Here is a 16107-nt window from a genome sequence, read left to right on the forward strand (position 1 = left end):
CATAAGCATATGTAAGTGCAGATGAATCAAACTGCACTGCTGTGAAAACTTTGTCAGGCTGTAACATAACGTTAATACCCTCTGGTGTAGAAGTTAAAATAATGCCTAATTTACACATGAGATCACAGCCCATTAGGTTAATGGGACACAACTCTGATAACAAAAATGAGTGTTTGAAGGAGAGCCCATCGGGAGTGACACACGCAATGGGCGATGTCATTTTCTCCTTCACAACCTGGCCTGATGCAGACATAGAGTAAACGTGGTTTCCACTTAACTTTGGAGGACAATCAAACTCCCCTGACGTCACTACTGATGAACATAAGTTCCTATATTCTGAGAGAAATATCTTTGCTCTAGGACGGAAATAGCATGCAAAACTTTACTACGTGAATCACAGTCGGCAAGCGTTTCTTCACTACACAGAGCAGGAAAAATGTGTGAGTGTGTTTGTGCTATCACCCATTAGTGGAGGCTCCGCTGCCGCGTGACGTCCAGAACCTGCCTCCCACCCTCAGTCAGCCTTTGGCCAAATTTCATCACTTTTCAGCTGTGGACAGTCCTTCTTCCAGTGTCCAGTCTGGCCACAGTAAAAACAAATATTCGGATCATAGCTCTGGCGTGGCCCATTTCGACCTCCTCTCTCACACGTCCACGTCTTCAACTTCGGCCTCGTCCTCTGTTTACACCAACTGCGTAATACATGGTCATGGCTGCCAAATGCAGCTCCTTTTCACACTTGTCCCTTTTGGTTGTCTTACGCGTCTCAACTTGGTTCTGAGCATGGCGAGCATATCGGCGAACGTCAGCCAAACGAGGACCCTCATACCATCCCACGTAAATGTTCTTTACTTCAGTGGCGACATCTGGCATGAGGCCTTTAATTATTGCATCGCAAACTGTGGCCTTCTCTCAGCCAAACACCTCTGATCTCGCTTTTCATGATGTAAGGTTGGGCATGCAGACCTTGCTTCACCTGCTTTTCACTAAATATAGTCGGACATTCACACCTTCTTGCAGCCGAACACTTCCGCTCCACCTTTTAGTGTTCTATCACACCTTTTTTTTCACCGCATTTTATAGATAATGGTTGGAAATTCTAAACCACTTCTCCTGGTTAGCCCGCACTCGGCTCGCTCCCAGAGCCGTGTTAAAGTCTGCTTCGCATTCACTCTCTTTTCTCAGCAGATTAAAGAAACTTCCATCCTGCACCGCTGTTTGCTTTTTCACAAGAGCAGAGGAGAGCGCACCGTTCCCAGCGGCACTGCAGTACCGGGTCGATGCTTGGAGTGAACGGAGCAAGCTCCTTTTTCAACTCCTATTGATAAAAATCCATTTAATATGTAGTCCTTGCATAGACATATCACATATTAAACTGATAAGTACAGATTTTTTTTTTTTTTTTTTTTTTTTTTTTTTTTTTTTTTATTACAAAACTTCCAAGAAACATTTAGAACAACATGACAAAACAGTCAAAGTAATGCTTTACATGTCCGACACAAAAACCATACAAACATAAGAAACAACCACAAAGAAACACTACCCGCTCATGAAAATAAAGTCTTCCATCGCTCTCTTGCAGCGTGATACCCGTACTTTTCCTCCTCCATTCTTCTCATGCATCCAATCTCTGCCCTCACCCTTGCCACCACCCTTCCCACCTGCCAGTCCACATTGTTTTTAATCAACGCCGTCCTTGCATCCCACAGCGCCACCTTTCCCATAGACAGAACCAACCATAACAGAAAACCCTCCCTACCTTTCCCCCTTAAACCCAAGCCCAGCATTATCATGTCATACTTTAAAGACCCCAATCTTGGAAAAAAAAGAACCAACTCAACCCACACTTTTGTTGCAAACCCACATTCCCAAAACACATGCTCAATTGTCTCATCAGCCCCACACCCCTCCCTTGGGCACAAACTCCCCCGTGTCAACCCGTGTCTATTTAAAACTTCCCTGACTGGCAACCTCCTGTGTAAGGCGAGCCAATTTATATCCCTCGCCCTGTTTGTGAGACCTTTCTGCTGTGTGAAAACCCACCCTTGTTGCCCCACCCCATACACCCCCACCAGCCCCCTTTTTTCCACCAGAGCCCTGTACAGGCGCCGGTGACTGAAGCACAGGTCCCCCTCCTGACACTCTGGGTGCTTTTTCCCCCAGCATACCACCTGCCTATAATACGGGGGTAAGACATCCCCCTTTGGCCTTCTATTGTCCCAGGACACCAATCTCCTGAAGGGGAATGACAACCAAAACAGCAAAAGTGCCTGAAAATGATGGCCACTTGTCTGTTGCACAGACCTGCACAAAAAGGAAAAGAAAACCACATCCAACTTAAGTGGGATGTCCGGCACACCCCTCCCTCCCATCCGAACTTCCTGGTACATCCACTCCCTTCTCACATATTCATACCCCCCCCATACAAAGGAAAAAACATCTCTCATGAAACTTCTCCTATATTGAGGAGGTAAAGGAAAAACATACGCTAGGTATACCAAAAATGGCAAAATATCAGCCTTCAAAACCAGCACTCTACCACTTAAGGAAAGTTGCCGGGATTTCCACAGCCCCATCCGCGAACGGGCTGCAGCCAGACGCCTTCCCCAATTTAATTCTGCACTCCCTTCTCCCTGAAACTCTACCCCCAGGACTCTCACTGGGCCCTGGCACTGGGGCAGACCAGCTAGGCCTCCCACCCTACCAGCCCATGGTCCAAAAAACTTAATGGTGGACTTCCCTAAGTTCACCTTGGCCCCCGACACTATTGAAAAACTCTCCACCACTTCCAACAGCCGTGTGACCGACCTCTCTGTTGTCAAAAAAAAGGTCATGTCATCCGCATACTGCATCACTGTCAACTTGTCCGGACCTGCTCCAGGAAGGTGCAGACCCACCACACCCGGGTCCCCCCGCACCACCGAACCCAGCGGCTCCATGTAAGCCACAAAGAGCAGCGGGGAGAGTGGGCATCCCTGCCTCACCCCAGTTCTCTGTGCCACCACTGTACCCAAGTGCCCGTTCACCATAACTCTGCTCCCCACCCCCTTGTACATGATCTCCAACCACTCTATAAAACGGGGCCCAAATCCCATCCTCTCCAAAACTGCAAAAAGAAACCTGTGGTTCACCCTGTCAAACGCTTTCTCCATATCTAACCCCACCAAACTCATATTGATCCCCCGCTCCTCCACCCAATGAATACAGTCCCTCACCAATCCCAGATTCCACTGTATTAGCCTTCCCTCCACCCCACACGTCTGATCCTCATGGATTACATGAGGTAGAGCCTTCCGAAGACGACCAACTAGGACTCGAGCCACAATTTTGTAGTCCACACAGAGCAACGTGATCGGCCTATAGCTTTCCATTCGCTCCCTGTTTTGATCATGTATGGTTGGACATTCGCACCTTTTCTCACCCGCTTTTTGCAAACTATGGTCGGCCATTCACAGCTTCCTCTCCACCATACTTGTATGGTGGGATATTCACACCCACTTGCATCCGAAGACCTCCGCCCCCACTTTTGTTGATATTTAGCCGATCATTCGCACCTTACCCGCTTTTGGCAAACTATGGCCTTCTTGCAGCCAAAAACCTCTGATCTCGCTTTTGATGATGTAAGGTTGGGCATTCAGACCTTGCTTCACCTGCTTTTCACCAAATATAGTCGGACATTCACACCTTCTTGCAGCCGAACACTTCCGCTCCACCTTTTAGTTTTCTATGGGGCATTCACACCTTTTTTTACACCGCATTTTATAAAAACACCACAGGAACACCGTATTGAGGCTTTGTTCTGACCGCTCATTCGGTGTCGCGTTTCTTTCAAGCAATTCTCCTGGTTAGCCCGCACTCGGCTCGCTCCCAGAGCCGTGTTAAAGTCTGCTTCGCATTCACTCTCTTTTCTCAGCAGATTAAAGAAACTTCCATCCTGCACCGCTGTTTGCTTTTTCACAAGAGCAGAGGAGAGCGCACCGTTCCCAGCGGCACTGCAGTACCGGGTCGATGCTTGGAGTGAACGGAGCAAGCTCCTTTTTCAACTCCTATTGATAAAAATCCATTTAATATGTAGTCCTTGCATAGACATATCACATATTAAACTGATAAGTACAGATTTTTTTTTTTTTTTTTTTTTTTTTTTTTTTTTTTTATTACAAAACTTCCAAGAAACATTTAGAACAACATGACAAAACAGTCAAAGTAATGCTTTACATGTCCGACACAAAAACCATACAAACATAAGAAACAACCACAAAGAAACACTACCCGCTCATGAAAATAAAGTCTTCCATCGCTCTCTTGCAGCGTGATACCCGTACTTTTCCTCCTCCATTCTTCTCATGCATCCAATCTCTGCCCTCACCCTTGCCACCACCCTTCCCACCTGCCAGTCCACATTGTTTTTAATCAACGCCGTCCTTGCATCCCACAGCGCCACCTTTCCCATAGACAGAACCAACCATAACAGAAAACCCTCCCTACCTTTCCCCCTTAAACCCAAGCCCAGCATTATCATGTCATACTTTAAAGACCCCAATCTTGGAAAAAAAAGAACCAACTCAACCCACACTTATGTTGCAAACCCACATTCCCAAAACACATGCTCAATTGTCTCATCAGCCCCACACCCCTCCCTTGGGCACAAACTCCCCCGTGTCAACCCGTGTCTATTTAAAACTTCCCTGACTGGCAACCTCCTGTGTAAGGCGAGCCAATTTATATCCCTCGCCCTGTTTGTGAGACCTTTCTGCTGTGTGAAAACCCACCCTTGTTGCCCCACCCCATACACCCCCACCAGCCCCCTTTTTTCCACCAGAGCCCTGTACAGGCGCCGGTGACTGAAGCACAGGTCCCCCTCCTGACACTCTGGGTGCTTTTTCCCCCAGCATACCACCTGCCTATAATACGGGGGTAAGACATCCCCCTTTGGCCTTCTATTGTCCCAGGATACCAATCTCCTGAAGGGGAATGACAACCAAAACAGCAAAAGTGCCTGAAAATGATGGCCACTTGTCTGTTGCACAGACCTGCACAAAAAGGAAAAGAAAACCACATCCAACTTAAGTGGGATGTCCGGCACACCCCTCCCTCCCATCCGAACTTCCTGGTACATCCACTCCCTTCTCACATATTCATACCCCCCCCATACAAAGGAAAAAACATCTCTCATGAAACTTCTCCTATATTGAGGAGGTAAAGGAAAAACATACGCTAGGTATACCAAAAATGGCAAAAAATCAGCCTTCAAAACCAGCACTCTACCACTTAAGGAAAGTTGCCGGGATTTCCACAGCCCCATCCGCGAACGGGCTGCAGCCAGACGCCTTCCCCAATTTAATGCTGCACTCCCTTCTCCCTGAAACTCTACCCCCAGGACTCTCACTGGGCCCTGGCACTGGGGCAGACCAGCTAGGCCTCCCACCCTACCAGCCCATGGTCCAAAAAACTTAATGGTGGACTTCCCTAAGTTCACCTTGGCCCCCGACACTATTGAAAAACTCTCCACCACTTTCAACAGCCGTGTGACCGACCTCTCTGTTGTCAAAAAAAAGGTCATGTCATCCGCATACTGCATCACTGTCAACTTGTCCGGACCTGCTCCAGGAAGGTGCAGACCCACCACACCCGGGTCCCCCCGCACCACCGAACCCAGCGGCTCCATGTAAGCCACAAAGAGCAGCGGGGAGAGTGGGCATCCCTGCCTCACCCCAGTTCTCTGTGCCACCACTGTACCCAAGTGCCCGTTCACCATAACTCTGCTCCCCACCCCCTTGTACATGATCTCCAACCACTCTATAAAACGGGGCCCAAATCCCATCCTCTCCAAAACTGCAAAAAGAAACCTGTGGTTCACCCTGTCAAACGCTTTCTCCATATCTAACCCCACCAAACTCATATTGATCCCCCGCTCCTCCACCCAATGAATACAGTCCCTCACCAATCCCAGATTCCACTGTATTAGCCTTCCCTCCACCCCACACGTCTGATCCTCATGGATTACATGAGGTAGAGCCTTCCGAAGACGACCAACTAGGACTCGAGCCACAATTTTGTAGTCCACACAGAGCAACGTGATCGGCCTATAGCTTTCCATTCGCTCCCTGTTTTGATCATGTATGGTTGGACATTCGCACCTTTTCTCACCCGCTTTTTGCAAACTATGGTCGGCCATTCACAGCTTCCTCTCCACCATACTTGTATGGTGGGATATTCACACCCACTTGCATCCGAAGACCTCCGCCCCCACTTTTGTTGATATTTAGCCGATCATTCGCACCTTACCCGCTTTTGGCAAACTATGGCCTTCTTGCAGCCAAAAACCTCTGATCTCGCTTTTGATGATGTAAGGTTGGGCATTCAGACCTTGCTTCACCTGCTTTTCACCAAATATAGTCGGACATTCACACCTTCTTGCAGCCGAACACTTCCGCTCCACCTTTTAGTTTTCTATGGGGCATTCACACCTTTTTTTACACCGCATTTTATAAAAACACCACAGGAACACCGTATTGAGGCTTTGTTCTGACCGCTCATTCGGTGTCGCGTTTCTTTCAAGCAATTCTCCTGGTTAGCCCGCACTCGGCTCGCTCCCAGAGCCGTGTTAAAGTCTGCTTCGCATTCACTCTCTTTTCTCAGCAGATTAAAGAAACTTCCATCCTGCACCGCTGTTTGCTTTTTCACAAGAGCAGAGGAGAGCGCACCGTTCCCAGCGGCACTGCAGTACCGGGTCGATGCTTGGAGTGAACGGAGCAAGCTCCTTTTTCAACTCCTATTGATAAAAATCCATTTAATATGTAGTCTCGCATAGAGGACATATCAGACATTAAACTGATAAGAACAGATACTACACTTGATCTTAGCCAAAAGGCCGAGAAGCGATAACTGTCCACTGGTTCACGTCCGAGGGCCCTTCCTGGCACAATGCGCACTTGTAGCGGTGTTCTTTTTATGGCCATAGTGTCACTTTGCACCTCCGCCCACCCGCTGCACTGAGCACTCTTCAGCCCTTTTAAATGGTATAACTTTACACTACCACACGCTCCAGCGAGCACCATTCAAGCAACAACTTTGCACTCCAGCTTCGAACATCGGCACAGTCGCAACAAGTAAGGCGACTCTAGTCAGAGAAGTCACTCTGCACAGTAACAAGATTTCTTTTGCACAGACAGAAAGGGCTTCATCCGCAAAGGTAAAGCCTGCCAAAAATAGAAACAACTCATTAGTGCTGCTCAACGTTGTACTTTGCAGTAAAAGAAAGAGCAAATCTAAAGTTTCAGGAATCCGAGAATAAGCTTACTTTCATGAGTTCTTCACGATTTCGGATTTTGCTATAAAATGAATTCCTTCACTCAAACTAAATTAAAACTGCTAAACCGCTAATCTGTTACATACAAGGCAGATGTCAAATTCACCGAAATAGGATCTAAGGGTATTTGGCCAATCGAGCTGTAGCAGCTTCGGTAAAAGAGTATAAGTTGAAGAGTTTGTGAATAAAGGTGTGCGCACACATAGTGAGTTGTAGGAAAATAGGCAGGGAGCAATGCCGGCTGGGGTATATGTTCTTGTATGTTGTCTGACTGTTTGATTTGAATGTGTTGTGTAAGTGTCCTGAAATGTTATATGTTTGGGCTGTGTGACATGCTTAATGCTTTTCAGTAGCAACCCACTTATTCATATATAGCAACTGACAACATAAGAAGTCCGGACATACTTTGATAGTAGTTGTAGAAGTATCCTTATTGATAATAGATAAACTAATTCATAGTGATAGAACAGTAGATGAACAGGTGCCTGCACATGTCTCATGAAAATAAAATGGGTGTATGATTGCTGACGGCAGAGCAATACTGCCAAACTTATGAGTTCTTGTGGCAAACTTGATTCAGTGTCTTGACGTGTATACGCTGTTTCGCTGACTTGTCACAAGAAACAAAGTGTGTTTGATAAGATCCGACCATTTTATTACGGGAGGATCAGTATGTATGGATTCTGATGTGACTGATAAACCCATTCGTATCTTAAGCATAATCTAATACGTGAGACAACGCCCTGGCACACAATCAAAAAAAAAAAGAGAGAGAGCGGTTTTGTGTCCCCACAGTCCATAATGTAGAAAAGAGAGAAAAAAGCCTTTCTGATTTGGTGTGTGTGCTCACAGTGCAGAGTGTAGAGAAAAGAGAGAAAAGAAAGCTGTTTTGGTGTCACGGGTGTTGTGACTTACACACACACATTTCTGAATTGAGAAAGGAAATTATTTTAGAGAAAGCACTAGAGTTTAGATCCCACATTTGTTGATAGGCATTCATTTAATTTTTCTTTTAATCAGTTTTAAAGTGAATACTAACTGAGAAATGAAAAAGGTGAAGAGTTTAGAAGCTTGGTTCAAGAGCAAAACTTGGTTTATGATCAGCTGAGTCTCTAAACAGAACAGCAAAGGGCTTCATCGAACATTTAAAAAAGATTCAGATTGTTAGAATATCCAGAATTTATAGGAATGGTGGTGATTACTCTTATTTTCTAGAATGGAAATAACTGCACCATGTCTGTTTTATGAATTTAAGGGGCTAAAAAGTTTTGTTCTCGTTTTTCTATGATTAACCGAATGTATGTGAGAGTCCAAACAGACAGAAGGGTTACGGCCGAGCGCTGGACCTTCCAAAAAAGATGAGACAGGCTGGACCTGTGCCATACTAGTTAAGACCTGCCTGTGGATAACAGGTTCATTAAACTCTCACATACACAAACTCACACACGTTCGCACACATACACCCATTCACACACACATTCTTGAACTTGCTGCAAGATTAAATATTTGCATTAACTGACTCCAGCAACTCTGAGTCTCATTGAGAGACTTTTCTCAACAATTGGGTCCTCAAACCAGATCTCAACGTTTTTTCCGCTTTCCAGGGTCGGAGCTGAAACCGTGCACGGGGGAGTCCAGTACTCCTAATGAAAGACCCCCTGCTGAATTGCGGTAATTAGGGGCAAGTGTCCACTGAAAGGGGGAAACAGGGACGAGATCGTACTTTTGAATCAATGGCCAGAAGCCATTGGCAGTGCAGGCATCAACAATAATGGTGTTATTTCACCCATTAACACTTAAGGTACCTCATGCAGTGGCTGTGATATGGTTACTTAACAAAATATCTTTACCAGACATCTCTCCTACATAACAGTTCTTCTTTCACAGCCACACCTTGTTGTCGAGAGATGTGCTACACTTAATCCATCCACACTGCTACCTACCCCACAGATGGAAAGCCTCATGATTGCATGTCAGAAATAACCATCAGTGTTTTACCCAGGCCAGACTTAACTGATATACGTTATGAAAATGCAGAAATAACTATATTTATTCAACAGGTCAAGCAAAAAACCCTGATGGCACAAATGCTACAGGATTTGCAGTAGTAACAGAAACTGAAGTTTTCTTAAAACACCAACTACCAAAAAATTACTCTGTTCAAGCAGTCGAATTGGTAGCTTTAACTGAAGCTTGTAAATTAAATAACAAAAAGGTTGTTAACGTTTACACTGACAGTCAGTATGCCTTCTCAACTGTACATGTGTTAACACAGCATTGGAAAAACAGGTATGTTGACATCCACAGCTAAATGTATAAACTACAAATATTTTAGCATTATTAGATGTTATTCAATTGCCATCTACAATAGACTCGTATGAATGACCGGAAGGAAAACCATACTGCCAAAGAATTTGTTTAAATATGCTGCAGTATTGAGCCACGGACCATGTCATGTCTCAACAGGAGGGATGGAAGCAATAATGAACAAGGTTTTTACAGCATATGGTTTTACTAATTATTGAATTTTTTTTTTAGAATAAATAAATGAATAAAGTTTTGTCTAGCAGGTCAAATATGTGCAAAATACATTCCACAGGGCAATCTAAGACCAAAACGAAGATAATTCCCTAAGCCAGTGTATCTTTTTCAACATATTTGTTTGTATTTCATTATTTCATTATTGTGTAGATTTCATTGAACTAAATTAATGTTAAGGGAAACGATTCTGCTCAGTGACAACAGAGGTTTTTACCAAATGGTCTGAAATATTTCCATGTGCACAAGCAGATGCACTCTCAGTAGCAAAATCACGCGTAAAATAACTCATTTCTAGATTTGAAATTCCTGAAAAGATCTTCAGTGATAATTTGACACACTTTGTAAACTATGTCATCTCACTGATGGCAAAGAACTTAAAATAGATCTTAGAAACCACTGTGATATAGAAGGTTTCGCTAACACATTGGAATTGTTTTACTATTTACATATGCATGTGCAGTGAAGAATTGCTTGCTGCTGATAAATGCAAAGAAGAACAGCTTACACATAGATGCTCACATATAGGCTGCTGAATGCAATGAAGACCTGCTTATCCAGTAAAGTTCAATGTCAATGTGTAATATTCAATTAGGATTTGCAAAACAGTGAAGTTAAACAATGAATGGGTCCATAGTCGGTATGAGAAGACTACAGGAATATTTACCTGGGTGTACGTTCAAACAGAGATGAGAAAATTGCGATAAATTATTGTTTGTTTGTTTGTTAGTATGTATATGAATGTTATGTGTATAAACTGTGTTGAGTTGTAGTTACTCAGTAGTGTCTCAGTGAAACAACCGACGGGGGAAGCCTTGCGGTGACAACAAAAGCAGTGTTTTACTGATCAGTCAAGTTGCTCCAGTGTACTCCATACAAACTGGTTGGCTACTGAAGGGATAGAAAATGGGGAATACTTGTTTTAAAGCAAACAAGGAATTAGATGGGAAAAATACATGTTTTAACGGGACCCAGACAATATTATATAGATGTCGCCACTGAAGTAAAGAACATTTACGTGGGATGGTGTGAGGGTCCTCGTTTGGCTGACGTTCGCCGATATGCTCGCCATGCTCAGAACCAAGTTGAGACGCGTAAGACAACCAAAAGGGACAAGTGTGAAAAGGAGATGCATGTGGCAACCATGACCATGTATTACGCAGTTGGTGTAAACAGAGGACGAGGCCGAAGTCGAAGACGTGGACGTGTGGGAGAGGAGCCACGCCAGAGCTATGATCCGAATATTTGTTTTTACTGTGGCCAGACTGGACACTGGAAGAAGGACTGTCCACAGCTAAAAAGTGATGAAATTGGGCAAAAGGCTGACTGAGGGTGGGAGGCAGGTTCCGGACGTCACGCGGCAGCGGAGCCTCCACTAATGGGTGATAGCACAAACACACTCACACATTTTTCCTGCTCTGTGTAGTGAAGCAACGCTTGCCGACTGTGATTCACGTAGTAAAGTTTTGCATGCTATTTCCGTCCTAGAGCAAAGATATTTCTCTCAGAATATAGGAACTTATGTTCATCAGTAGTGACGTCAGGGGAGTTTGATTGTCCTCCAAAGTTAAGTGGAAACCACGTTTACTGTATGTCTGCATCAGGCCAGGTTGTGAAGGAGAAAATGACAATGCCCATTGCGTGTTGTCACTCCCGATGAGCTCTCCTTCAAACACTCATTTTTGTTATCAGAGTTGTGTCCCATTAACCTGATGGGCTGTGATCTCATGTGTAAATTAGGCATTATTTTAACTTCTACACCAGAGGGTGTTAAGGTTATGTTACAGCCTGACAAAGTTTTCACAGCAGTGCAGTTTGATTCATCGGCACTTACATATGCTTATGAGTGGAAACTTCCCAGCTCTCCTTTTTCACAACAACTAGTGGAAGAAGCAAAAGCGTTAGTTTCACCCCTTTCTGATTTCATGCAACCTACTGATTTGCACTGCACATCACACATTTCTTTGGGGCCTGACAATGACTATGAGAAGAAGTGAAAAAATATGTGCGCCTACTTTATTGGCTGTGTCGCTCACTCCAGAGCACTTCGATTTTTTTAATGTTTGTGGTACTCGCCCTCACATTTCCTTGGCCAAACGTACACACTGGCAGTGACAAGGTGTGGGAGAGTTTGTTGCTACATGTCAGAAATAAATGGAGTGGACTGTTTCACCTGCTGATCCAAATTTGATGTTTTCTGAACGATTGTCAGCATACAAAAAAACATTTTTGAGTACAATACATTGTCAAAGAACTGTGGACTTAATTCCTACCACAGAATCACATTTTGAAGCATGTTTTTTATCTGAAACAGATTTGTCTTCGATACCCATGTTGGCTGAAGTGCCCAATGATCTTTGGGCTAAGAGCAAATATGATGTGGGGTTGATAAAAGGCTGTGAACCAGTAATTGTCACCCCTAAATCAGACTTTTGTCCATGTAAAAAACAATACCCTTTTAAGCCTGAAGCAATTAAAGGGATTAAACCTGTTTTTCAATCTTTTCAGAAAACAGGCATTATTGTTCCTTTTGAAAATTCACCTGTGCTTACTCCATTGTTTCCTGTTAAAAAGATTAAAGATGCTGGCCAGCCAGATGAATGGCGTTTTGTACAGGACCTCCAAGCGGTGAATGCTGCAGTTCAGCCACATGCTCCTACTGTGCCCAACCCACACACTATTTTGTCTCAAATTACATCAGATGCACAGTTTTTCTCAGTGGTTGACTTGTCGCCAGTGCACCCTGATAGCCCATTTTGGTTTGCTTTTTAGTTTGAAGGGAGATCTTGGACTTTTACCCGGTTATGCCAGGGGTACTGTGAAAGTCCCACTATTTACAATGCTGCCCTCAAAGCTAGTCTGGATTAACTTCAATCAACCACAGGCTCTGCTATTTTGCAGTATGTGGATGACATCATTTTATGTAGTCCATCTAAACAACAGTGTGAAAAAGACCAAATGACTCAAATAACTTTTTTGCTTTCAAAATTTTTCCTCTAGTGACGCTGACTTAGAGAGGGATGAAGATAATCATGTTTAATTGTTCATGTTTTGATTGTTTATCATTGGACCCTTTATTACTATGATGCCTGCATTTTAAACTCACGTTGTGTGCAAATGCAGGCTGATGTTTTACAGATAAAGTTATTATTTTCCTTGTTTCTTTTGGGTTGATTAATATAATGGTATTATTATAATCAAAAGGGAGGAATGTAATGGAAAATAATTCTTATATGCATTGTATTGAGTGTTACTGTGTATAACCTGCAAATGACCAAGCTGCAAGGTACCACCCTGCCCTGTTTTCTTAAATTCCTCTTTACAATGGTGGGCTTGTTATAATGAGATAGCTGCACTTTAGGGGGGACAGGGTTAGGCTGGTATTTACGAGTGTGTCTGGGTAACCTCAACTGATGGTTGGGGAGGAAAGTTAGAAGAACAATCAATTATACCCAAAAACAGATGACGTGATGAGCGGGCAATATAACTGTGTGTTTTTGCTTCAGTGGTCAGAGCAACTCTGTATTCTGTACTGTGTTGTTCTCTCTTGCAAGATATTATTATTAAAGTCTCTTATCTCCTCACAAGAAAATAACTGACTCCCCAAATGCAAGTGTCAGGACAAATGATCAAACTTCTCCAAGCTTCAGTCTGCAGAGAAGTACAAGACAGGGTTGCTCACTTTCTCCCTCACCTTTTGCTATTTTCATCAAACCTTTAGCAGCTGCTATCAGACAAGATAGAAATATTAAAGACATCCAACCCCAAAATATTGAGCATAAAATAAGTCTTTATGCTGATGATGTATTACTTTTCCTTCAGAACTCACAGACGTCTCTCACTCACGATCACACTCATAAATAAATTCTCAGCACTTTCTGACTACTCTATCAATTGGTCTAAGACCACAGTTCTGCCCATTAACTGTAGGGTCCAGAATATACCTGCGATCACTTTACAGTCAGGAAATATTAGATATTTAGGCATAAACATTTCCTCCAGGCTCTCAGAGCTAACAAAGCTAATTTATGTGCAATTATTAAAGACAGTAGAGGACAATCTCTCTCGTTGGAAGTCCTTACCTATATCACTTATGGGGAGAGTTACAACCATTAAAATGATGATACTACCAAAAGTTAACTATTTGTTCTCAATGATCCCAATAAAACCAACCTGCTACTTGGTTTAAGTCACTAGATTCATGCATCTCCAAATTTCCGTGGAAAAACAAACCACCACGTATTAGTTTAAAAACCCTACAGAAGACCAAGGACAGTGGTGGATTAGATTTACCTAATTTTCAGCACTATTCCTTAGCCAATAGGTTACGGTATATATCAAAATGGTTTAAACCTAGCCCAATAGATGAACATGGATAAATATAGAACAAGCATTGTGTGATAATCTGGAAATCTCTGACCTGCCACTTATTAGTCAAAACGTAAAAAATCACAAATGTTTCAAAAGCATTAACATCAGCACCTCTCTGACAGCCTGGTGGGAATTTCTTAAAATAACAAAGTCTTCACTTGTCCCGTGTAAGCTTACACCCATCTGGAACAATCCTGACATCCTGCAAAACAAAAAAATGCTAAACTTTACTCTGTGGAAGATCAAAGGAATCAAACATCTGTAACATATAATCCAAAATGGACATTTTATTTCATTTGATGAGCTCATATCACAACATGAGATAGGCAGCAATAAATTCCTAGAATATCAACAACTTAAGTCTATAATAACAAAGAAATATATCCTCCACCAACCAGACTTACAACTCCCGATTAGGGTAGCAGAATTTCTAAGCATCTGCACCCCAAAACTACTATCAAAAATATATAAATTATTGTCTAAGATAGATGACACAATGTCTCTACCGTCCTCAAAATGGGAGGCAGATTTATCCATCAGTTCTAGTCATAGCTTCTGGCCACAAATATGTTTGAACACCTTCAGAATGACTCAAAATCCTAATTTACAGCTCATACAATACAAAATTCTTCATAGAACACACTATACAGGACAAAGGATGTTCAGGATGGGTCTAACACACTCAAACATCTGCTCACATTGCACAGATAACACACCTGATGATTATGCACACGCTTTGTGGTTTTGTGCGCCTGTCCAGAAGTTCTGGCTTGAAGTCTGTGCGGACCTATCAACATGGCTAAAGTGTAGCATTCCTGCATGCCCCACACTGTGCATACTGGGTGACTTAGACAACATCAACGTGGAATTTAGCTTAGCACACATGATCCTCACAGTGTTATGTATAGCAAAGAAAACTATTCTCATGAACTGGAAAGCGAAGAACAATCTGTGTATTAACCAGTTTAGAAATTTTCTTTTAGATTATATTAGCATGGAAACAATGTCTACCTCCTCAAAACATCAATTGGCTGAATTTAATTCTCTCTGGTCCCCTCTGATTAGCTTGATCACATAGTGTTGGTGGTGGGTTGCTGTCCCGTCGCTCTGGGCGGTTGGGTGTGTGCTGGGGGGGGCTGTGTGGCTTCGGGCGTCTGGTGGTCTCTCGGGTCGTGGGGACCGGGTTGGTCATTGCTGGGGGGGACTGTGTGTCGGGCTTGGAGGGCAGTTTTGGGGGCTTGCGGGTGGGGCTGTCTTGCGGTGTGGGGCGGGGTCCTTTAGGGGCCTTGGGGTGGTGGCTGCTGGCTCTGTACCGGGTGACCGGGCCGCTCTGGCGTGGGTGGTGGAGCTGGGCCTGGACCTGGTGGCTTGCCGCTGCCTTGCGCCCGGGGCGGGGCCCTGCCTGTGCCTGGGGGGTCTGGGTTGCCCTGGACATGCCACAATATGCGTGGGTTGGTGCAGATCCTGGTGCCGGCCTTGTTGCTCTGGGAACTCCAAGGTGTCCGCAGGTGGTTATTTTTTTTAGGGTGTTGGGGCGTGCGGTGAGGGGGAGGGGGTCTGTGTGGGGGTGTGCTTTTCCCCTGTTGGGGGGGGCCAGGGTGATGGTGGGTCTCGCTGCTGCGACTGGTGTGACCGGGTGATTTGTTTGTTTGTTTGTTTGATTTTTGTTGTTGTTTGTTTGTCCTCCGGGATGGGGTTGGGTTGAGTGGGGTGGGGCGGGATGGGTTCCTTCTGGGGGTACAGTAGCTCCCGGAATATGGTGACTGCAGGCCCCGAGCCTGGTGGACATCAGGCCCTCCTGCCCTGTGTTGGGTCCCAGGTAGCGGGGATGCCTATTGCAGCCAGTCTCTGGCTGCCCTCTCCGGGGTGGGAGGGACCAGGAGGATGAA

General features: G+C 44.3%; 1 non-coding gene and 2 pseudogenes across 1 annotated transcript; all 3 read right to left on the minus strand.

Annotated features, from left to right (window-relative positions):
• Positions 1–1239: 1239 nt before the first annotated feature.
• On the minus strand, positions 1240–1450 carry LOC140286234 (U2 spliceosomal RNA; annotated as a pseudogene).
• Positions 1451–3967: 2517 nt separating this feature from the next.
• Positions 3968–4176, minus strand: LOC140286231 (U2 spliceosomal RNA; annotated as a pseudogene).
• Positions 4177–6693: 2517 nt separating this feature from the next.
• Positions 6694–6883, minus strand: LOC140286244 (U2 spliceosomal RNA). The gene has a single exon (XR_011911095.1). It is a non-coding gene; the product is annotated as a U2 spliceosomal RNA (small nuclear RNA).
• Between the last annotated feature and the right edge of the window lie 9224 nt (positions 6884–16107).

The sequence above is a fragment of the Leuresthes tenuis genome, unplaced genomic scaffold (assembly GCF_036924035.1).
Source record: "Leuresthes tenuis unplaced genomic scaffold, fLeuTen1.0.hap1 SCAF_78, whole genome shotgun sequence".
NCBI classification, from domain to species: Eukaryota; Metazoa; Chordata; class Actinopteri; order Atheriniformes; family Atherinopsidae; genus Leuresthes; species Leuresthes tenuis.